General features: G+C 42.1%; 1 non-coding gene across 1 annotated transcript; it reads left to right on the plus strand.

The window, feature by feature from the left end:
• Positions 1 to 22,898: 22,898 nt before the first annotated feature.
• On the plus strand, positions 22,899 to 22,971 carry TRNAV-UAC. The gene has a single exon. It is a non-coding gene; the product is annotated as a tRNA-Val (tRNA).
• The last annotated feature ends 2,227 nt before the right edge of the window (positions 22,972 to 25,198 follow it).

Here is a 25,198-nt window from a genome sequence, read left to right on the forward strand (position 1 = left end):
AAGTAATAAGGACCACAGAATTTTAAACAGGAGCTTCCAAACAATAATTCAAGTCAAAGTAAGGAAATTAACAGATTCTCTCTTTACTTACACCACACATTTAATTTAAATGGGTGTCTTCTATCTCTCTCTTAGATTTATCTATAAAAGCTCTTAAATGTGCCGGCTCATAAAATACGTATTTGTTATTTTTATACGAAAAGGTACATTTACATGGATATTTAATAACTGCTTGGATTCCTAATGGTTTAGCTTCATGCATCATTTCAACAAATTTTTTCCGTCTAGTCTGAGTGTCCTTTGTAAGATCTGGGTAGATCCATATTTTTTGACCGTAATATATTTTATCTCTTTTTTGAAGAAATGTTCTCAAAATCATGTCTCTATCCATTTCATTTACAAAGGACACTATCAATGTCCCTCTGAAGTCTATTTGTTCTTCAGAGGGTGCTTCCAGAAAAGCTGTTAATTCCGCTTCTATATTGACATCTGTAACTCTAGCTTCATCTCTAACTCCTTTATTAGGAACAAAGTATATTTTTGAAAGAGCAGGTACTTTATCTTGTGATATTGAAAGGACATTTATCAGATATTTTTTGAATTGCTCTTTCAGTGAAATTAATTTCACACTTGGGAAGTTCAGTAATCTCAAGTTTAAGTATCTCATCCTGTTCTCAATTTTTTCATAATTTCTTTTCATTAACTCATCTGATTTAATCAGATTTACCTGTATTTCTTTCATAGATGAAACCTGAGCCGAGAGCTCATTTAACTTAACATCATGAGTATTCACTACAGAATCAATATTATTCATTTTACTTTGAGATGCATTTATTGATTTGGTTAATTGTAATATCGATTTTTCCATAATTATTAAAGCTTTCCATATGGAATCCAATGTAATCACATCAGGTTGAACTAATTTCTCCATATTGAGACTGATAGACTCCCCACCTTCCTGGCAAACTACTGAGATCTTAGAGATTTCATTTGCCAGGGTCATTTCACATCTTTCTGTTGTTACAGTTTCCCTTACAGGATCCTTTCCCAGTTCTTCCTCTGAGCTCATGGATTTGCTAGCCATTAGCTGCTTTTCATGAGCAGAACTTAGGAGGTTTCCCGGGGTTGGATGTGAAGGTGTTTGTGGTGCCCCGGGGCTTAGGGATGTCTGAATGTCCAGGAGGGTAAGGCTTTGCTCCAAGCCTAAACCTTCAGCGGACTTAGCACCCGGCGTTGATACTGCTGCCGGTGTGAAGAAACCTTCTATTACTTGCTGCGTTGAAGAAGAATGCGCAGAAACAGAGGAGTCCGTGCGCAAATGTCCTTTCCGCTTAGTATGTGGCATAATGTTTATTCAAATTGAAATTAAAAGGTTCTTACCACTCCGGATTTCCTTATTTAGAATGTAAATTTTCTTGGCCCTGTGGGAGGTTTAGGAGAGATCAAAAGACAGATAAAACAAAATATATATACTGCTTCTCCTTCTCCAGCCGTCGAAAGCAAGTCGAAATTAAGTCGCGCGGCTTAGACGACGCGCCGGCGGACGCTGCGCGCCGCGGGAGGAGCGTTTTTATGGAGCCAGTCAGTCGCGAAAAGGTGACGTCAATCAATTATAGCAGGGCCGCAGGGCCGGGAACCTCACCCCAAGCAGGCAGATCTTTCTCCTCTCCCTCCTCAAATAACGCCGCGGCAGCAGCGTTTTTATGGAGCCAGTCAGTCGCGAAAAGGTGACGTCAATCAATTATAGCAGGGCCGCAGGGCCGGGAACCTCACCCCAAGCAGGCAGATCTTTCTCCTCTCCCTCCTCAAATAACGCCACGGCAGCAGCGTTTTTATGGAGCCAGTCAGTCGCGAAAAGGTGACGTCAATCAATTATAGCAGGGCCGCAGGGCCGGGAACCTCACCCCAAGCAGGCAGATCTTTCTCCTCTCCCTCCTCATGGACCATGATCTGACCCAACATGGCACGTCATATGTCATCCAGGCCAAATGTCATTCTGATGACATCTGAGAAACTTTTCATTACTCAGAGTTCTTCTGCTAAAAGATGATGACAAGAGCTATAAAGCTTCAAATCATCTACAAACAGTAGGTGCAATGTCTGGGATTAAGTCTAAATCCATAACCCAAAGAGTAAATAAGGAGGAAGAGCCTGAAAATTTTTTTTAAATCTGTGAAAAACTAAGCTCCCATTCAAACATTAACATTCTCCAATGGACAACTATTATCGACCCCTTCCATAAAGCAACTGAAATTGCAGATGATGTGTGCATGGGCTTTTCGGCTACATATCCCACATTATGGAATAGCCTACCTGTGTCATCACGTCAGATTTTAGATACATCAATTTTCTCTGAAGATTAATCCAATATCAAGCCCTAATCTATGATTTCATTAGGCAGATTGTGGGTTATTGCATTAGACAATGCTGTTTTATAGATATGATGGATTAGGTATTTTATGTCTGACATGTTTGCACTGTTTTGTTTTGTTTTTTAATTCTTTATTTTCAAAACATTTTTTAAATTAACCCAAGATATATCCTTGTACAGAAAAAATAGTTGTAACTTTTGGATTCATTATTCCGGTGAATACCAGCATCAAAATTATAAGAACATTGAGGGGGGGGGGGCGGAAAGGAGCATCAAGTATAAGCAAAACATCTCAAACAATTAGAATAAGGTCATTACCTAATAGTGCAACAGCTGTATTGCCAAGACAGTAACATAGAAACATAGAAATGATGGCAGAAGAAGACCAAACGGCCCATCCAGTCTGCCCAGCAAGCTTTCACACTTGTTTTTTTCTCATACGTATCTGTTACTCTTGGCCCTTAGAAACCTTTTGGTTCCAATTCCCTTCCACCCCCTCCATTAATTATTTATTTATTTATTTAGCATTTTTCTATACCGACTTTCCAATAACAAAATTATTGATCAATTCGGTTTACATTTTAAACAATAACAACAATGACAAGTAAATGTCTTACAATGAACAGGTCGAATTAACTTGGATTAAGATATAAGGGGGTAATAACATAATTAACATGAGCGGTGCCTAATATAGGCTAGAGGCTGGGTTTTGATGATAGACTGCCGAAGATAATAGACTGCCAAAGATCATGTGATTTCTAGAGAAGATCTATATAGTTCTCTAGCGTGTTACCACTGAGGGGATATTGGCAGGGATATTTCGCAGGTTGATGTTATGGGAAAGCTTGGTTGAATAACCAAGTCTTGAGTCTTTTTTTAAATGTAGTGGAGCATTGCAGTGATCTGAGCTCTGATGGGAGAGAGTTCCAGAGTTTAGGCCCAGCTGTGGAGAAAGCTCTTTTACTTAATGCTGATTTCATCGGTGGAATTTGAAGGTTGTTTTTGTAGGCTTGTCTCACTGGTCTGGAAGATGTGTGGAGTTGGAGAGGGAATGTGAGCTCGAGTGGTGCCAGGTTGTGTATTGCCTTGTGGGTTACTGAGAGCACTTTGAATAGTATTCTGAATTTGACGGGAAGCCAGTGTAGGCTTTTTAAGATGGGTGAGATGTGGTCTCTTTTGTTGGACTTGGTTAAGATCCTCGCTGCAGCGTTCTGCAGCATCTGTAGCGGTTTTATGGCGTTGGCAGGGAGACCCAGTAGAAGTGAGTTGCAGTAATCTATTTTCGTGAGAATGATTGCTTGTAGAACTAATCGGAAGTCTTTGAAATGTAGGAGTGGTCTCAGTCTTTTTAAGACTTGTAATTTGAAGAATCCATCCTTTACGATGTTATTTATGAGTGATCTATAATTCATTTGGTTATCAAGTATAACTCCTAGATTTCTGACTTGTGGAGTTATTGTTAATTGAGTTGACAAGATGGTACTTTGAAGTGTGTAGGTTCCGTTTTGGGAAATGAGGAGATATTCTGTTTTGTTTTGATTAAGGATCAAGTTGAGGTTAGTGAGTAAGTTGTTGATGGCTTGTTGGCAAGAGTTCCAGAAGTCCAGAGTTTTTTGGAGAGATTCAGTAATTGGAATCAGTATCTGAACATCGTCTGCATATAAGTAGTGGACGAGATTCAGGTTGATGAGGAGCTGGCAGAGTGGCAGAAGGTAAATATTGAATAAGGTTGGAGAGAGTGATGATCCTTGTGGGACTCCTAAGTTGCAGGTGACTGGTGGAGATTCTTCCTTGTTGATCTTGACCTTATACTGTCTGTTCTGTAGGAACGATTTGAACCAGTTGAGGGCCTCATCTCTGATGCCAATTTCTGCCAGGCGATCTATTAATGTGTTGTGATTGACCGTGTCAAAAGCTGCTGTTAGATCTAGGAGGATGAGAAGACACGGTTGTCTGTTTTCAAGTTTAAGTAATATAGAGTCCGTTAATGAGATTAGGAGGGTTTCGGTGCTTCGAGATTGGCGGAAACCGAACTGCGATGGGGAAAGAATTTTGTGGTCGTTTAGGTATTCTGTTAGTTGTTTGTTTGCAACTCGTTCCAAGATTTTTGCGATGAATGGTAGATTAGCTATTGGGCGAAAATTGGCTGGGTTTTATTAGAGAGCAGTGCTGGAACTGCTTATTTGTTTACCCAGCCTGTACAATTCAGTCATTGTTTCTTGTTGTCTGAATATAAATCCACTTTTCTTTATTCACCCTTGCCGTTGAAGCAGAGAGCTACGCTGGATATGCATTGAAAGTGAAGTATCAGGCTTAATTGATTTGAGGTAGTAACCGCCGTAACAAGCAAGCTAGACCCATGCTTATTTCTTTACCCATACTATGTAATTCAGTCCTTGTTGGTGTTGTCTGAATATAAATAATCTTTTCTTCATTCCTCCCTGCTGTTGAAGCAGAGAGCTACGCTGGATATGCATTGAAAGTGAAGTATCAGGCTTATTTGGTTTGGGGTAGTAACCGCCGTAACAAGCAAGCTACTCCCCGCTTTTTTGTGAATGCAAATCCTTTTTTCCACATTCCTCTTGCTGTTGAAGCATAGAGCAATGTTGGAGTCACATTAACTGTGTATATGTTTATTGAATAAGGGTATTATCTCCAGGTAGTAGCCGTCATTCCCGCAAGCCACCCTCTCTTCATTCACATCCTCTAGCCTTTATGGATCCACGGTGTTTATCCCACGCCCCTTTGAAGTCCTTCAAAGTTTTGGTCTTCACCACTTCCTCCGGAAGGGCGTTCCAGGCATCCACCACCCTCTCCATGAAGAAATTCTTCCTGACATTGATTCTGAGTCTTCCTCCCTGGAGCTTCAAATCGTGACCCCTGGTTCTACTGATTTTTTTCCAGTGGAAAAGGTTTCTAGTTGTCTTTGGATCATTAAAGCCCTTCAAGTATCTGAAAGTCTGTATCATATCACCTCTGTTCCTCCTTTCCTCCAGGGTGTACATATTTAGATTATTCAATCTCTCCTCATAAGTCATTTGATGACGACCCTCCACCTTTCTGGTCGCCCTTCTCTGGACCGCCTCCATCCTGTCTCTGTCCCTTCGGAGATATGGTCTCCAGAACTGAACACAGTATTCCAGGTGAGGCCTCACCAAGGACCTGTGCAAGGGGCTAATCACTTCCTTTCTCTTACTAAGAGTTTCCTGGGAGCTTGACCGTAAAAAAGCCCTGAGCTGGTCTGGTTCTTGGTAAACATATTGAACATTTCGATATTTAATACAACATTTTGATGGATATTTTAACACAAAACTAGCCCCTAGCTGTAGGACCTCAGGTCTCATTGAAAGAAACTCCTTATATCTCATCTGCGTTACTTTTATTACATCCGGATACATCCAAATTGGAGGACCAAAGAAAGATGCCTGCCTATTTCTTAAGAATAGTCTCAATATATGATTCCATTCGGAAAGAAAAGCAAATGAAATAAGCATAGGTTTTGTTTGGTTAATCTCTGAGTCCACTGATGTTTCCAGGAAATTAGTTAGATCCAGATTTACTAATTGAGGCCCAGCTGGTGCTTGCTCTGTTGCTTGCTCTTTCTGCTGTAAGTAATCGGCTTTTACAATAACTGGAGTCACAGACTCTGGGATCTTAAGAATCTGATTCATATCAATTTTAAACATGTCCAGAGGAGATGTTAATTGCTGTACAGGAAAATTGAGGACTCTGTGAGCCCTCAATGCATTCTCAACTCCCTCTAGACTTTTGCTAAATAATTTTTCAGACACTATTAAATTCTGTTGAATTTTTTTCTGATGGATTAACTCTTTTTTCCAAATCTTCCACTTTTTTATTAAACGACATTACAAGCTTTTTATTAGTTATCATTTGTTCTCTAGTGTCTAAAGTTATTTGAGATAAAGTTTTAATGGCTTGTTCTATTGATCTCAGAGCTGACCAAATACCTTCTAGTGTGCCAGAATTTGATGTTGAAATTCCAATCCCTGCAGTCATGGCTCTTAGACGGTTTTCTCCCTCCTCCATATTACCATTTCTACACTCTGCAGTACCTTGCAGACTTGGAATTTCTATACCCTGTTGTTTCCCTTCCTGCGATCGCGATATCGCCTCCTCCAAAGTTCTTCCCAGGTAAGTGTCTCCTCCTCGCGTTCCACCGGGGTCTCTTTCTCGAGCAGTGGCTCCCGTTCCACTCAGGTACACCGCCTGAGGAACCTCCGTCACTGCTAGGCTGCCTGGTTCCGTGTCGATGTTACATGGGAGTACGGGCCATTTCAGCTCTCCGGGGCTCAAAGAGATGTCAGAGGTCAGGGGTGAGGACGCGCTCTCCAGCGTCTCTCTCCCAGCGACCTTGCTCACCGGCGTGGAGGCTGTTGCACCCATGAAGAAACCGTTGATTCAGGGCTGAGAGGGTTCCTGTGGGGATAAGTTATCGCTTATCCCTCTCAGTCTCCCCTTTCTTTTAGTGTGAGGCATAATTTGGCGGTAAGAAATCAAAAAAAGTATCAGCCTTTTCACCGACGATCCTTGCAGGCCTATTAGGCAGCGGCCATCTTGCCCCCTCCTTTATGTTTGTACTGTTTTATGTATTGTTTAATGTATGTCTTTGGAATCCACCTAGGGCTGTTTAGCTGTGAAAGGGAGAATATAAATGTATTTAAATAAATAAAATAAATATATACTCGGAGTTTTCAGTGCCAGGCAAAACAAGAGTAGTGACAGGGAATCTCCCTGAAATATTCCTTGCTGGATCTTGATGTTAGCAATGAGATATTGTCCATCTTCATAATTCAAGTGGAATATGGTCTTCTCTGTTTTCATGGTACTCAATCAGTCCAGGATTCACTCTGTACATTTCAAGGCAATTTATTAACGGAAGCTATTAAAAGCTTTTTTATAGTCTATTTATGCTGTACTGAAGTTTTGATCTGTCGTACAACTGGTCATGATGGCTTTATTCGGCATCATCTGGTCCTTGGTTCCATATGCCTCTAATTAGTTGCCCTTCTGTTCTTGCACCATGATTTATTAAAATCTATATGGTCATCTATTCTATCTGCATCTATTCCAATGAGAAGCTTTTAGACTGTAGGTAAGCTCGTTATTGGTCAGTAATTTGTGGAGGGGAAGATGTTTGGGTTTCCCTTGGGAAGGAGAAGTGTGTTCCTGTTATTAACTATTGTGGTGTTAATTCTGGTTGCCCAATCAACTGGTTTTTGCAGTGTGCCAGATCATGGATATTAACTGAATGAGCCAAAAATTGGACAACCCATCAGGGCCACAGCTCTTCCAGTTCGAGGAATGTTTTAACCTGGCTTCCAGTTCTCTCACCACCCTTTCAATATTCTCCTCTATGCTGGGTAACCATTCTGCTTCTCTGCTCTTTTCTACAAGATCCACATATACAGTTCTGTTTTAGCTTGAGTCTGTGGTGTTTTAACTGCACTCATGGTCTTCCCCAGTTCCCTATAGAATTGCTTTAGATTTTTGATATCTTCATTTTCTATATTCTTCATTTCTCTGCAGCTGTTTGCTTCTGCTGCTATTTTAAATCTATTATTGGAGTGACTGCAGCATATTTTTCTCATTATTTTTTTATGTCCTCACTCTTTTGAGGGTCTTGTCTAATTAAAGTCATTTCATCCCTGCATGAAATGACTTTAATTTTTTTTTCTATGCATTTTTTCCAAAGAGAAGTTGTTATTTTTCTCCTTTGCTTCTGACTTTATGTTCTTCTTGGAAGGACTCTCAGTAATAATGTTTGCTGCACAATATTGTATATGATTTATTTCTCTGATATTAATAGATCGTCCCTTTATACAGATTACAGTGTTTGTGAGCATACAGATCCATACTTTATACTTTGGTGTCAGGTTTATCTTAGGCTATCTTTACTTCAGCTAGTAGGAGTTTCTGGTACTTGTTGAAAGAAGTGAGAAAACCTTAACCAAAGTCCCTACCTTTTCCTCAGCTATTCTGCAGGTAAAATCAGCTACCTTGTGGACTCTAACTTCTACCTCCAGAGTCCATGTTTGCAGTCCTGTTTCTTTGCTCAAGAGTTGCTTTAAAGTATGACGTGGTTTATCTTATCCTTTCAAACTACAATATGTATTTATTTATCTGTATAGTGTGTAATTTAGTGTGGTTCCCTTTGCAGAATCTTGTTGTTTAGGATATAAAAGTAAACATAAGAACATGCCATACTGGGTCAGACCAAGGGTCCATCAATCCCAGCATCCTGTTTCCAACATCGGCCAATCCAGGCCATAAGAACCTGGTAAGTACCCAAAAACTAAGTCTATTCCATGTTACCATTGCTAGTAATAGCAGTGGTTATTTTCTAAGTCAACTTAATTAATAGCAAGTAATGGACATCTCCTCCAAGAACTTATCCAATCCTTTTTTAAACACAGCTACACTAACTGCACTAACCACATCCTCTGGCAACAAATTCCAGAGTTTAATTGTGCGTTGAGTAAAAAAGAACTTTCTCCGATTAGTTTTAAATGTGCCACATGCTAACTTCATGGAGTGCCCCCCTAGTCTTTCTACTATCTGAAAGAGTAAATAACTGATTCACATCTACCTGTTCTAGACCTCTCATGATTTTAAACACCTCTATCATATCCCCCCTCAGTCGTCTCTTCTCCAAGCTGAAAAGCCCTAACCTCTTTAGTCTTTCCTCATAGGGGAGCTGTTCCATTCCCCTTATCATTTTGGTCGCCCTTCTCTGTACCTTCTCCATCGCAATTATATCTTTTTTGAGATGCGGCGACCAGAATTGTACACAGTATTCAAGGTGCGGTCTCACCATGGAGCGATACAGAGGCATTATGACATTTTCCATTTTATTCACCATTCCCTTCCTAATAATTCCCAACATTAGTTCTAAATCTCTTACTCTCCCCTTTCTAGTATGAAGCACTATTTTCTCCAGCCGTTGACAAGTAATTCTTCCTAACCTGTTTACTTATGATTTATAATAGATCTACTATTTCTTTTCATTTTATTCAGGGTTAATTTTGCAGTTGTTTGTATGATGCCATTAATTGATTACTATTATGCACAATTATTTCCCCAAACTCCCTAAATGGGTAGCACTCTATATACCAGTTAAATGTAAGACATTGATAAGACAGGTTAAGAGAGAATTTGAAAAGAAGTTGGCCGTAGAGGCAAAAACTCATAATAAACTCGTAATAGCAGGTAATGGACTTCTCCTCCAAGAACTTATCCAATCCTTTTTTAAACACAGCTACACTAACTGCACTAACCACATCCTCTGGCAACAAATTCCAGAGTTTAATTGTGCGTTGAGTAAAAAAGAACTTTCTCCGATTAGTTTTAAATGTGCCCCATGCTAACTTCATGGAGTGCCCCCTAGTCCTTCTATTATCTGAAAGAGTAAATAATCGATTCACATCTACCCGTTCTAGAACTCTCATGATTTTAAACACCTCTATCATATCCCCCCTCAGCCGTCTCTTCTCCAAGCTGAAAAGTCCTAACCTCTTTAGTCTTTCCTCATAGGGAGCTGTTCCATTCCCCTTATCGTTTTGGTCGCCCTTCTCTGTACCTTCTCCATCGCAATTATATCTTTTTTGAGATGCGGCGACCAGAATTGTACACAGTATTCAAGCTGGGTTTATTTTGCACTTATTTATTGTTTCCTATTATAAAAATGTTCTCCCTGCCTCCTAATTGGGCAATAATCTATAAGCGTAGATTTAATAACAAGATAGCTGAGAGCTGCTGGTGTGTGAAAGGGAAAAAACAAGAAAATAGCTCTATCCCATTCTCAGAGGGAAAACAGGCTTCAAAGCACAGTCAATCGAGCAATCTCCCTAGCTGAAAGAAATGGTTTAAGTAAGCTTTTAGCCAGAAGCAAGTTACATTCTCACTGGCTGATGCTTCAACTGTAACTTCCTCAAAACTCACTGAGAGTTTGGTGAGGGAGAACCTTAGTGCTCTGATTTTGTAATATGCCTCAATAATGATATCAGTGATTACCTGAAGACCTGCTTCTGAGTGAGCACACACTACATTATCATGACTGAAGTAGTGGTGGTCTTAGTTGTGGATCAGAGCCAGATGAAATTAAACAGCTTACTGCCCATTCAATAATTTAGCTTCAGACTGACTGGAATCTATTGACTGGTCAGGTCTTACCATGGTAAGAAATGCCTAAAAGAGTGTACAAGTTTCCCAAACCCTCTGAAAGCCACACATTTTTAATATGACCTACCTCCGAGTGAGTGGGTAATGCCAGCAAAGGAGTGAGCAGTGGATGCAGAGGAAGTTAGCACAATAAGGCAGACATTCAACACGCACATCTGAGACACCATTAGTGTAATTTAGCTTAGTGTTTCTCCTACCTGGACCACAATACTATTAGTATTACACTTTAGCATTTTGCACACCTACTGTAACAGTTGCCCAGGGCTGGTTCTTCCATTAGGCAAATTAGACAGTCACCTAACTAGGGCACCAAAATTTGGGGGGGGGGGCAATTCTGGCCTACTACATCTTCCAGGTTCACCATAATTTGGTTCGGTCCACCTGAATCATCACCCTTGAAAATTGTCTCCAGAACGGGTATCTCCCCAACATCCTCTTCAGTAAACACTGAAGAAAGAATTTGTTTAGTCTTTCCGCAATGGCCTTATGAACCCTAAGTTCCCCTTTAACTCCTTGATCATCTAACGTCCAACCAACTCTCTCACAGTCTTTCTGTTTTTGATATAATTTTAAAAGTTTTTACTGTGAGTTTTTGCCTCTACGGCCAACTTCTTTTCAAATTCTCTCTTAGCCGGTCATCAATGTCTTACATTTAACTTGCCAATGCTTATGCTTTATCCTATTTTCTTCAGATGGATCCTTCTTCCAATTTTTGAATGAAGAGCTTTTGGCTAAAATAGCCTCTTTCACCTCACCTTTTAACCATGCCGGTAATCGTTTTGCCTTCCTTCCACTTTTCTTAATGCATGGAATACATCTGGACTGCACTTCTAAGATGGTGGGTAAAGAGGAGGGTGCTAGATTGATGGTTCACCTAGGGCACCTATTAGCTTTGGCCCAGCTCTCAGCTGCCATCTGTTCTGTACTGGCTGTCGAGTTGCTTGTTCCAGTCATAGCCTTGACTCATAGTGATTGATCTGTGATGGTTCGTTTCCCAAGAGCACGTATAGTTCATCAGCCTCAGAATCCAAATGAATTATACAGGGTAGGCCCCAGATGTCATTCCATTCTGATAGTTGAAGCAGCAGAGGCAAGAAAAGTCAATTGCACTTGCTTCTATTGCAGAGGATTGAAGAATGTGACCTGTTGTCAATAATATCAGGAAACACGTGAGGCTGCGAATAAAAGTATTTGTACAAGAGGTCACATTGCCATAATTTTACATGCTACCAGACAGAGGCAGGAGGTCTCTAGGCAGATATGGTTTATAGTGTTGGCTTCTTTAAGCAGAAACACATGAGTGTTGCTGGTCTGGGGCGCTCACTCAATTCTGTTACAGTGGGGAAAGCATAAATCTTAAGTCTGGCTTTCATGGCTTCCAGACAATCACATGGGAATCCTGATTAATTTTTCCAGCTAATTAGCAAGCTGTTTGTCTAACGCTAATGAGCACTTACTAGCTTTCACGTTCTACACATTGCAAGGGCAGGGAAGTCCCAGATGCAGTTCTGTACCCCTGTCTGTAACTTAAGCCAAAGGCAGTATCTTCACAGCTACGGTACGGGGAAAGTGTTTGTTTTATGCTTATAATCCTGGCGGTCATTTTCCCAGATGTGCTGAAGTAGTAAACAGTATCACAACAAATGCCAGCCAGCAAAAGAAACATAAAAAATGAGTTGAGAACAGGAGAGAGACCTATAAGATGGGAAGTGCTGTTCACCTCCCATCGGTACAGGCATACATGGCCTAGGTCATGCAAATAACTGGGACAGAATTCTAGGTGCGGCCATTCACTCCTCCTGCCTCTTTCCAACAGGCCGCAGGTAACCGCTGCCAAAAGCAGAGGAAATCTTTTAGCTGTGCCATGGGAAGGCAAACAGATGTGGCCCCTTTCAACAGATCGAGTGTGTGACCCTAACGATGGTGCTGGACTGTATAAACATGCAGGCATCACATGGGTCATGCCCACCACCTGACCAATTGCTAAAATTACTACAGTGCGGCTCATCATAGCAGCTTCTTCAGTGACCAAGCCCCTCTATCCCCCCACTGATCTGGACTCTCTCAAGGGCTCAGTCTGTGAGGGAACGGGACTGGTTTAGGCAGGGGCCTAGAAGGTACACCTACTAGGCTGCATCAACCTTGCCACAGCACAAGGGCTCACAATCATTACACTCATCTTCTTTGATCAATGTAAGTACTATAAAAGGCAAGTCTTTTCTTGCTATTTCTACTATTTCCTTGCTATTGTTGAATGTACAATCTATAAGGAAAAAGACACCAATCATATTTCATACATCATATTTCATACTCTTGTATCTAATCTTCCAACTGCTTTTGTCTAACGCAAACTTAGATACATGACTCTTACCTAGTTCTACTAAATCAGTTGAGCCTTCCTGATTACTGTGTCTTCTCGCATCCCCATCCTTTTCAATTTGAGGGTGGGCTGATGGTTATTATGAAAGATTCTCTAAACCCTATTCAAGTGCCTTTGGATCCTATCCCTTCCATTGAACTCATGCTGGTTACGTCTACCTCAGGTAGTATTTGCCTAGTTTACTGTCCTCCAAACACCCTATCTGTGAGCTTAAGCTCCCTAATTGAATCTCTGGCTGCCTTAAAAGTTAATCTTTCTCACACCCTTGTTCTGGGCGATTTTAACACCCATGTCAACCAGACTCACTTATTATCCACATCAGAAGCTTTTTTGAATACTATGAGTGGATTGGGTGGGGCAACTAATTAACTCTCCTATACAGCGATCTGGACATACTTTGGATCTATTTTTCATGAATCCAAATCTTTTCTCCTTTGATATTCCTCTGGCGGAGAACATGCTCCAAAGAGACAAAATTTAATTATTACAAGTATCTAGCTTATTATAGGAACAAGACTAATGAAACCAATAATATATAGTTGCGATGGAGAAGGTACAGAGAAGGGCAACCAAAATGATAAAGGGGATGGAACAGCTCCCCTATGAGGAAAGGCTAAAGAGGTTAGGGCTGTTCAGCTTGGAGAAGAGGCGGCTGAGGGGGATATGATAGAGGTGTTTAAGATCATGAGAGGTCTTGAATGAGTAGATGTGAATTGATTATTTACACTTTTGGATAATAGAAGGACTAGGGGGCATTCCATGAAGTTAGCAAGTAGCACATTTAAGACTAATCAGAGAAAATTCTTTTTCACTCAACGCACAGTGAAGCTCTGGAATTTGTTGCCCAGGATGTGGTTAGTGCAGTTAGTGTAGCTGGGTTCAAAAAAGGTTTGGATAAGTTCTTGGAGAAGTCCATTAACTGCTATTAATCAAGTTTACTTAGGGGCACATTTTAAAACCTGTGCACGGGCGCAGATTTGTTCACGCAACCTGGCGCGAACAAATCTACGCCCAATTTTATAATATGCGCGCGCAGCCGTGCGCATGTTATAAAATCCAGGGTCGGCGCGCACAAGGGGGTGCACAATTGTGCCTCAGAGCGGCCTCGGAGGGAACTTTCTTTCTGCCCCCCCCCCCCCGCACCTTCCCCTCCCTTCCCCTACCTAACCCACCCCCAGCCCTACCTAGAACCTCCCCTTACCGGCACAGCGGGAAATGGCTGCTGTGCCTGGAGGTTCAGGCCACGCCACGCCCCACCCCCCCACCCTGGACTGCCCACGCCCCGCACCTTTTTGCAAGTCCCGGGACATACGCGTATCCCGGGGCTTGCGCACGCCGCCGAGCCTATGCAAGATAGGCTCGGCGCGCGCAGGGGCAGCTTTTCGGGGATTACGCGTGTATCTTACGTGTGTAACCCTTTGAAAATCTGCCCCTTAGGGAATAGCCACTGCTATTAATTGCATCAGTAGCATGGGATCTTCTTAGTGTTTGGGTAATTGCCAGGTTCTTGTGGCCTGGTTTGGCCTCTGTTGGAAACAGGATGCTGGGCTTGATGGGCCCTTGGTCTGACCCAGCATGGCAATGTCTTATGTTCTTAGGGTCCTGGTAACAATCCAGCAGAATTGCTTCATATCGTGAAATCCCTAACTTCCTTTCTAATCAAAGGATCTCATCTGATTTGTTACAATCTCAATGTGACGCTTTTGCAAAATTTTCCTTGACAAGATTAATAATATTTGTAACAATTTTGATTCCAAAGTTTCTCCTTCATCTTTAATTGATGTTAAAGCTGACATTTCTTGGTTACACTTCACCTATGCTACCAGGGATGAAATTGTATGGTGAGTAGCCAGAATGACCTTTTCATCCAGCACTTTGAACCCATTCTCAACTGCATCAGTGAAAGTAATGGTTGAAGTCCTCACTGATAACATAACAGATATTGTTAATCTGTCTCTAAAAAGTGGTTCCCTTCCTGAATCCTAAAAGCAAGCCATTGTTCGTCTGATCTTAAAGAAGCCAAATGCTGACCCAAACAGTCTGGATAATTTTCATCTTATCCTATCCTTACCCTTTTTATCTAGATTTATTGAAAACTTTATCCATTCTCAGCTTTCCGATGTCATTGAAGAAACTGCTTTTGTCGATAAATTCCAGATTGGCTTTCAAAAGCGATATAGTACGGAGTCACTCTTAGTATCAAGTACTAATACCATAATAAGAAGGTTTGATAGTGGTGCAATGTATGTTCTGGTCCTCCTTGGTATCTCTGCTGCATTTGATATTGTCATTCACATTATTTGTTCCCTGGATCAGAATACCTGGGGATTTCTGGGACTGTTTTGAGTTGGTTCAAGTCTTTTCTTCATAACAGATCTCAAGAGATAAAATAGGGTAAAGCATGTTTGTAACGTTTGTCGGTCGCGGGGTCATCCCGTACACAGCAGTACTCACCCCCGGGACACCACTGACATCCGAAGGGCTGGAATGCCTCCAGGAAGCCGTCAGCAATGCTGCTCCCTGGGCTCCCCTAGGCACTCGCGCACAGTACAGCACATTATCTTGAAAAGGTGCTGCAGGAAACCCTGGAAACCTAGCTGCTGGCGATGTCATGCGTCTGGGTATAAAAGGCCCAGCCACACTCCACAGGATTGCCTCAGCAAAAGGTCTCTGCTCGGCTGCAGTGCATGTTGCTCCTGCTTTGGTTCCTGTTCCTGTTCCTGCCTTGCCCAGCTTGCCCTGCCTTTCTCAGCCTGTCTTACACAAGCCAAGCCCACTCTTTCCCTGGCTTTTCTACATCCCCGGTCCTTCTCCGGTCTATGTGGTACTAATCTCTGCCTTGCACCTGGACCACCCTCTTGCCTGCTGGCTGCCACTGACCTTAGCTACGATCTCTGCCCACGCTCTGCCTGCCTTGACCTCTAGCTAGCTCCTAGAAACTGGCTCACCACAGCCTGTCCAAACCTTGACCTTGTCCTTTATATGCCTGTGGGACCTTTGCCCAAGTCCTGCTGGCCCCTGGAACCCAAAGGCGCAACCTGTGGGGAATGGGCTGGTATAAGTGAAGCTCCAGTCTAGTTCCTGCCCAGGGTGTGTTTGCCAGCTGCCAGCGTGGGCCTAGGAGCTTCACCTATTAGGCTGCGTTAACCATGCCACAGCCTAGGGTTCCCCAAGGTTCTGCCTTGTCCGCCACCCTTTTTAATATTTACATCACCCCATTGTGCAAAATTCTGATGTCCAATTTTTCATTCCATATTTACCCTCTTGGTTGGAAACTCTAAAACGTGTATCCTTCTGTTTGCATTGGGCAAACCGAGTTATTGTTAAATATCGACGAGACAGAAATTCTGATTTCGTGTAAGTTTCCTTTAACAAACCTGCCCTCTCGTCTTTCTTTTGGTAATTAACAATATTCCCATAGCTAGTGCGCCCGCGTGGGGTGATCCTGGACTCTGACTTGTCCTTTGAATCACACACAAAAATCTGTTGTGAAAACTTCATTCTTTAAGCTGCAAATGGTGAAAAAGTTGCATCCACTGTTAGAACCCCAAGATTGTCGTACAGTTCTCTGGTCCCTGGTACTCAGTCATTTAGACTACTGTAATAATGTCTAGGAGGGCCTTCCTTATAATTCAATTCGCCCACTTCAGTTAGTTCAAAATGCTGCAGTACATATTTGTCTGGGTCTAAAATGCATGACCATATAACACCTGCGCTGGCAGACCTACACTGGCTTCCCATTAAATGGAGGATATTTTACCAGCTAGCTTTTATTATCTTCAGTTTGCTAAATCTGGACCAATCATAGCTCTGTCATGAAAATCTACAGACCTCCTAGCTCCTTAAGAATCTATTGGAAGTCCCAATCCTAAAATTGGCCCATCTAAATATTACTACGGAGCCGGCATTTTCTGCAGCACGTCAAAAGCTCTGGAACTCTCTCCCTGATGAGCTGAGAACTATGTCCTGTGTAAAATCTTCTAAAAGGGCACTTTAAGTTTTCCTGGAGAACTGATGGAACCTTCTATGGCTTCTTCTTGTCTTATGTGTCTGTATTATACTGCCTTTTGCTTTATGTATGTTTTATGCTTGTTAACCGCTTTGAAATTTATCTGAAGTATGTGGTATACAAATTTTTAATAAACTAAGCTAAGTAAATATTATTGAAATCAGTGTGTTTAGTTGATGTGTATTGGGTTTTTTTTACCTGCAGTAAATGCAAGATGCCAGCATGTATGTTATGCAGATATTATAAATAAAAGCCATGGGTAAATTATGCATACTCTATTCCCATGCCATGTGTCATAAGAAAAAGTTGATTGATGTTCGTGAGGGATGAGATTAACCCTGCTCCTTGTAGTTCCCAAAAGCTGTCATAATTTGGCATAATAGTGCATACAGGTGATAGAAGCAGGAGAGGCAGGAGCAGGAGATCCGTGTCAGATTTCATGCAGCCATTTGTGAGGCTGCACGTGGGAGGACAAATTTAGGGACCATTCACTAAGCAACAGTACAACAGCGCAGGGAAATCACCACATGAATTTCTAAACCCTGGCACCTAAGTATCGCAGTTAAGTAAATATTGCAGTCATGTTTGACACATTGCCGTGACCAGGAACATTGCAAGTCCCTGCTGGGGTAGTGGTGCAAACCCAGTTCCCCCCTTTTCTGCAATCCCCCCTTGGGGGACCCAGTCCATAACCTTTGACCCTCCCACAAAGGTACCTTAAAGTCTCTGTAGTGAGTGGGGGGGGCCCTGTGGGGCAGGAGCAATCCCCCCTTTAATCAGCAATGTTGCGCTTGACACCTTTTGGCTTTTGCACGCGGTGGGGATCCAAGCAATATCAGAGGACAACCAGCCTCATTTTGAGAAAAGGCACTGGTGGAACGTAGAGACTGCTCCTTCCCCCAGTGGACCCCCCCCCCCACCCCCACTGGATGACCAGGGACTTCGGGGTATCAGTGAGTGGGGGGTGGGTCCGGCATGGGGAGACACTGCTACCTGATACTTGAGGGGAATCCTTGGGGAATCTCGGGTAATACTCCTGAGGGCCAGGTGAGTGTACAAGGAGGGGTGACTGATTTTTCATCACTACCACGCCAGAGACTTGTGCCCACCTTGAAATCTTTGGCTCGGAGTGCGGCAGCGATCAAAAAAGGCCAATATTTTATTTATTTCTTTATTTGTAGAGTTTTATATACCGTTATTCGGTAGAGCCATCATAATGGTTTACAAAATATGCAATTATCATACAAAAATATGCAATTATCATAGTAGTTGGGCACAGTAAAACTTTGTGAACAATATACATTTTTCTTAGTAGATGTATAACAGAAGAGTGAGGAGAACATTTTCATAAAATTTAACGTATCAAGTCAGAGAGCAGGGAGGGGTAGAAAGGGAGGGTAAGGGGGTACATCAGGAGAGCAGGAAGAAAGAGGATGCTAGGGATTATTTTGGGAAGGAATAAAGAACAAAACTGGGAAATGGTAATGCCTCTGTATAGATCCAGGCACCTTGAGTATCGAGGGCAGTTCCGGTCACCCCATCTCAAAAAAGACATAGCGGACATAGGAAAGGTACAGATAAAGGGGCATGGAAAAGCTCCCTTATGGAGAGAGGCAAAACAGATTAAGGTTCTTTAGCTTGGAAAAGAGAGGGGAAATGATTGAGATTTATAAAATCAGGAGTGGGGTGGAACGAGTAAATAGAAAATGGCTATTTACCCTTTCAAACAACACTAGGACTAGGGGACGCGCCATGAAACTGGCAGCCGGCAGATTTAAAACAAATCGTAGCACGTATTTTGTCACTCGGCGCACAATCGAGCTATGGAATTTGTTGCCAGAGGACGTAGCCAAGGTAAATAACACAGAAGGGTTCAAAAGAGAGTGGGACAAGTTTCTGAAGGAAAAGTCCATAAGCAGTTATTAGCCAGGCAATCTTGGGAAAGCCCGCACTTATCACTGGGAGTGAGATACAAGAAATAGATCAACTGTTGGGGATCCGACGGGTACTATGATCCAGACTGGTCACTGTCGGAGACAGGATGCTGGGCTCAATGCACCTTCGTCTGACCCAGCATGGCCCTTCTTATGATCTTATATTAAAAATGATTGAAACATCACACATAATATTATATCAATATCATAACCCCCAAATTACATTTTAAAACATAGTTAATCAAAGTATTATAACAATAGGTTGGAATTAACCCCAGATCTGCTAGGAATACCAATCAAAATTTAAAATATGATCCTTAATTTAACCTGTAGGGGATAATTTTCAAATGCTTATGCAATGTTTGTGTGTGTGTACAATCAGTTTCTACACACATGTAGGTAGCCACTGTGTGCGTTAAGTTCATTTTCACAAGGCTGCAAATATGCACATTCTTCCCTTGCTACGGGCAAAACTCTGCGTGAAGAAAGAAGGTTTTCGGAGTGCGTCCTGGGGTGGAGTCAGAAAGTACACACACACACACACACACACTCACCAATTATATAAGCAGAGTGTACACAGATACGTGTGCAAGCTTGTACACCTGCACATTATATCTGGCATCTCTTTTGTCTGCAGTTTTTGGGTGGAGGGGGCTGGGACAACTAGTGAAGGGTGAGGGTAAGTGTTTTCATAACTAAGATACCGGGCTGGTGCAAGACTAGGCAGTTGCCTAGAAGGGCAGAGCTCTGGGGGAGGCAGGCCGACTGCATATCCTTCTTCGCACCTGTGTGGACCCGGAAGAGGAAGCTGTGTCACTCGGGCTCACGCAGACGGGAAGAAGGAGGTGCAGTCGCTGCAGCAGGAAGGAGCGGGAGCAGGCCGCAGCATCATCCTGTCGGGGCAGGAGACAGAGCAGCATCGAAGAGGATTCCCATCACTGAAAGGGCTGAAGGAGGAGGAGGATGCTGCTTGTGCATTCTAGAGGGAGAGAAGAGTGATTGGACATGTGTGTGAGAGTGAGAGAAAGAGTTTGTGCATAGGTGTGTGAGTGAGCATGTGTATACGAGAGAGATTATGTGTGTGTGAGTGAGAGAAGGAGTATGGGTGATTAAGCGAGAGAGTGTGTGCAAGTGTGAGTTAGCATGTGCATGAGACTGAGAGAGGGAGTTTGTGTAAGTGAGAGCACTGCAGAACTATTATAAGTAATTTGCAACTTATATTAAAATTGTCTATTACCTGAAGATTGAAGGGTGACCAATTAAAAGCCAAACTTTAAAAAGGGCTCTGGGGTGATTCGGGAAACAAGAGACTGGTGAGCCTGATGTCAGTGCTGGAAAGAAAACATAAAAACTATTCTAAAGAACAAAATTATTGAACATATAGACAGACATGGTTTAAAGGGACATAGCCAGCATGGATTTACCCATGAGAAGTCTTGCTTCACCTGACTCCTACATTTTAAAATATGGGGATAATGGTGAACTGATAGATAATAAGGGGATAGATATCGAAAACCTATCCATTTTTCTAAGTTAGCCGGATAGACATTTATAAGCTGTAATGTCTAGGACAAACTATTTCAAAGCTATGAGGCTATGCTAAAAAAAAAAAAGGCCTGCCTCTAGTGCTAGCTAGCCTTGTTTCTGACACTGAAAGGAGAGACAAGTGGTCTTCATTTACTGACCTCAACACATGAGCTGAGATATAGGCCACTAAATGTTTCCTAAAATAGCAGTCTTTTCAACGCTTTGATTGTTAATATAAGAATCTTGAATCTAGCTTGAAACTCAACTGGCAGCCAGTTAAAGAAGCACAAAATCAGAGAAACATGGGCCTGTTATAACAAGCTGACAGCCATGGCTTGAATGAGTCTAATAGTTTTAGAGGGCAACCTATTAGCAAGGAATTGCATTAGCCCCATCTTGAGAAAATGAGGGGCTTGCTTACAGGGATGGAAAAATCTCTCCTCTGGAGTTCCATAGAGAGTTTTGAGTCAAGGAGCACTTCCCAAGCTGGCAATTTTCTCTCATTCAGGGCTGGTCATGGCAAATCTTCTAAAGGGGACCATTTTCCAAACAAAAAGAATCTTGCCTTGCCTGGGTTAAGGTGCAGGATATTCTTTCTCATCCATCGACTGATCCTAATGAATCAGTTGCTCAGTAGCGCCCCCTGTGCCTGTGTAACATTGAAACGATACCTGAAATTTCCGACTCTCCAGAGCTAAAGGGACTAATAGGTGTTAAACACCTATTGAACCCTGAGTTAAGAAGTCATGAACTGGAAAAGTTATCCTCCAACATTATTCAGTGCAACCTCTGAACCAAATACGAATGAAACCATTCCCAGGCAAGTCCCTCTACCTCATACACAATAAGCTATTTGGTTTGATAGTATCAGACGTTGCAGAGATCAAGGAGGACAAGTAACACATTGTCTCCTTGATCTCTACTGTGGTACAAATCAACTGATAGGGCCATAAGGCTGTTTCAGTCAAGAAGACAGGGTGAAATCCCAACAGCAATTCATCCAGGGCCTGACTCACATCCAGGAAATGTTGAAATTGAGTAGATACTCCATTCTATATTATTTTAGCCTGGAAAGAAATATTTGAGGCAGGACAGTATAGTCATTTTTGGTTTTTACCTGCCGGTGCCAGTGCAAAAGTGCGCAATTTTGGACACATTTAAAGTTACTTCATCTGCTCTGCCTTTCCCTCTCCCTCACATCATTGATATATGTCACCGGGGATGTTAAGATTACTACAACGATTTAACATTTTTCCGTGGTATTATAATGCCCACTGCACACACTTTGCCTTCTGCCAGGCAAACAGTGAGTGTCATCCTGTCTGCTCTGTCTGCACTATTTCTCTGTCACAGACCGGCTTCACAATACAGCCTGTTATGCTGCACTTCTGGCCTGCCTTCACTGCTTGCTTATGCCCAGTACTACCTAGCTCCCACTGCCCACAATGTGCCCACTGGCAGTCATACAGAGAATAAATAACTAATCTGAAGTGTAGCTAAGGCTTCAATCACGAAAAAGGAAAAACAGAACAACAAGCAAAGCAACACAAATCTACAATGATGCAGAGATATTGTGATGCCATGCTGCCTCCATGGTTTGTTTTCCTGTCTTGTGTTAATGGGCTGCCACAGCAAAAATCCTTACCAAGAACTCGGAGAGAGCTCAGTGCTATGCTTTCACACAGACAACGTCTAGAGAAACAATGCAGAGCAAGGCTATGACATGCTCATTCTTCGAGCTCAGCATCACTGTAACCCGCTCTGCGGCATTATAGGAGAGTAGGAAAATGCTCCGCTGCGATACATCATATCTCTCATTGCTTGACGGTATGCCAATCCGTCCCTTCTCTGCAGCCTGCCCGCTCCACAGTGTATGAACCTTTCTCCATACATTTGCAACTCTTGCTATGCCTATGATTTCCATGGGTCTTTTGACTATAATTGCTTATAGAAATCATTCTGTTTGACAGAAATGAAACAAGTAGGATTCCTTTAGTTCACGGGTCCCCTTCAGCTCATTTTGGACCCTAAGAGTTTGGAGTCAGAGTTTAAAGCTTTTAAAAAAGCTCTAAAAGCATGGCTGTTCGAACAGGCTTATATTGACTATCTTGAAAAAAAGGACTAATTGGTTTAAAGAAACATTATTTTTATCTTTGTTTTATGTTCATTTATTAATAATTGATTAACAATTTTATTTTTTATCATATTTTACTGTACCTTTTAGATATTTCAGTTTGATTTTATGATTTTGTAACATGTAAACCGTTGTGATGTATATTATGAACGATGGTATACAAGAATTTTTAATAAATAAACTAAATAAATAAAAAAGAATCAAGTTGGCTCCACTGATTTCATTTTTATATTTTGTTTTCAATGAATGCACTTCTCTAGCTGAGATACTTGTTCAATTAGTCCTCCTTTAGTCTGGCATCAAGAGTTCAACAGTTGCTCACAGGTTAAAAGAAGAGGTTAGTTGGTTCCATAGTGTAGTGGGTATCACATCTGCTTTACACGCAGAAGGGCCTGGGTTCAATCCCCAGTGGAAGCCATTTTTAACTTGCTGCAGAAACAGGCATGCGTCTGAGTGCAAGGATAACTTAGATACCGAAAAAGCAAGTTGAAGACCAATGGGTTCCATATATGTGCAGTGGAAACCCCACCTGTCAGGTTTTCAGGATATCCACAATCTATATGTGTGGGATAGATTTACAGGCCCTTCCTTCTATGCGTGCTACTTGATCTCATGCAAATTCATAGCAGATATCATCTTCCCCAGAAGAAGTGTGGGAATGGTTACTGGAAACGAAATAAGAAAGCTTTAGGTAAACTCCTAAGCCAACACCTTGTGTGGTAAAAAGAATTGAGTCCCTCACAGGCTTTCTGCTTTGGATATATTTAAAAAAGGTCTTACTGTGAGTTTTTGCCTCTACAGCCAACTTCTTTTCAAATTCTCTCTTAGCCTGTCTTATCAATGTTTTACATTTAACTTGCCAACATTTATGCTTTATCCTATTTTCTTCTGTTGGATCCTTCTTCCAATTTTTGAATGAAGATCTTTTGGCTAAAATAGCTTCTTTCACCTCCCCTTTTAACCATGCCGGTAATCGTTTTGCCTTCTTTCCACCTTTCTTAATGTGTGGAATACATCTGGACTGTGCTTCTAGAATGGTATTTTTTAACAATGACCACGCCTCTTGGACATTTTTTACTTTTGTAGCTGCTCCTTTCAGTTTTTTCTAACAATTTTTTCTCATTTTATCAAAGTTTCCCTTTTGAAAGTTTAGCACGAGAGCCTTGGATTTGCACACTGTTCCTTTTCCAGTCATTAAATCAAATTTGATCATATTATGATCACTATTGCCAAGCGGCCCCACCACCATTACCTCTCTCACCAAGTCCTGTGTTCCACTGAGAATTAGATCTAAAATTGCTCCCTCTCTCGTCGGTTCCTGAACCAATTGCTCCATAAAGCTATCATTTATTCCATCCAGGAACGTTATCTCTCTAGCGTGACCCGATGATACATTTACCCAGTCTATATTGGGGTAATTGAAGTCTCCCATTATTATTGCACTACCAATTTGGTTAGCTTCCTTAATTTCTCTTATCATTTCACTGTCCGTCTCACCATCTTGACCAGGTGGACGGTAGTATACCCCTATCACTATAGTCTTCCCCGACACACAAGGGATTTCTACCCATAAAGATTCAATTTTGTATTTAGTCTCATGCAGGATGTTTATCCTGTTGGACTCTATGCCATCCCGGACATAAAGCGCCACACCTCCTCCCGAGTGCTCCTCTCTGTCATTGCGCTATAATTTGTACCCCGGTATAGCACTGTCCCATTGGTTATCCTCTTTCCACCAAGTCTCTGAGATGCCAATTAAGTCTGTCATCATTCACTCCTATACATTCTAATTCTCCCATCTTACTTCTTAGACTTTTGGCATTAGCATACAAACATTTCAAAGTTTGTTTTTTGTTTGTATTTCATTCTGCTTTTTAATTGATAGGGATAAGTTAGAAATTTTTAGCTCAGAAGAGGTTTTAGTTACAGGCACTTGGACTACTTTTCTAATTATTGGAACCTCACTGTTGGGATGCCCTAATTCTAATGCATCATTAGTATCCTTTAAAGATACCTCTCTCCGAACCATGCGCTGCTGAGCGATTGTCGGCTTTCCCCTTTGTTCTAGTTTAAAAGCTGCTCTATCTCCTTTTTAAAGGTTAGCACCAGTAGTCTGGTTCCACCCTGGTTAAGGTGGAGCCCATCCCTTCGAAAGAGACTCCCCCTTCCCCAAAAGGTTCCCCAGTTCCTAACAAAACTGAATCCCTCTTCCTTGCACCATCGGCTCATCCACGCATTGAGACTCCGGAGCTCTGCCTGCCTCTGGTGACCTGCGTGTGGAACAGGGAGCATTTCAGAGAATGCTACCCTGGAGGTTCTGGATTTAAGCTTTCTACCTAAGAGCCTAAATTTGGCTTCCAGAACCTCCCTCCCACATTTTCCTATGTCGTTGGTGCCCACATGTACCACGACAGTCGGCTCCTCCCCAGCACTGTCTAAAATCCTATCTAGGTGACGCTTGAGGTCCGCCACCTTCGCACCAGGTAGGCATGCTACCAGGCGATCCTCATGCCCACCAGCCACCCAGCTATCTACATTCCTAATAATTGAATCACCAACTATGACGGCCGACCTAACCCTTCCCTCCTGGGCAGTAGGCCTTGGGGAGATATCCTCAGTGAGAAAGGACAATGCATCACCTGGA

The sequence above is a fragment of the Rhinatrema bivittatum genome, chromosome 1 (assembly GCF_901001135.1).
Source record: "Rhinatrema bivittatum chromosome 1, aRhiBiv1.1, whole genome shotgun sequence".
In the NCBI taxonomy this organism is placed as follows: domain Eukaryota; kingdom Metazoa; phylum Chordata; class Amphibia; order Gymnophiona; family Rhinatrematidae; genus Rhinatrema; species Rhinatrema bivittatum.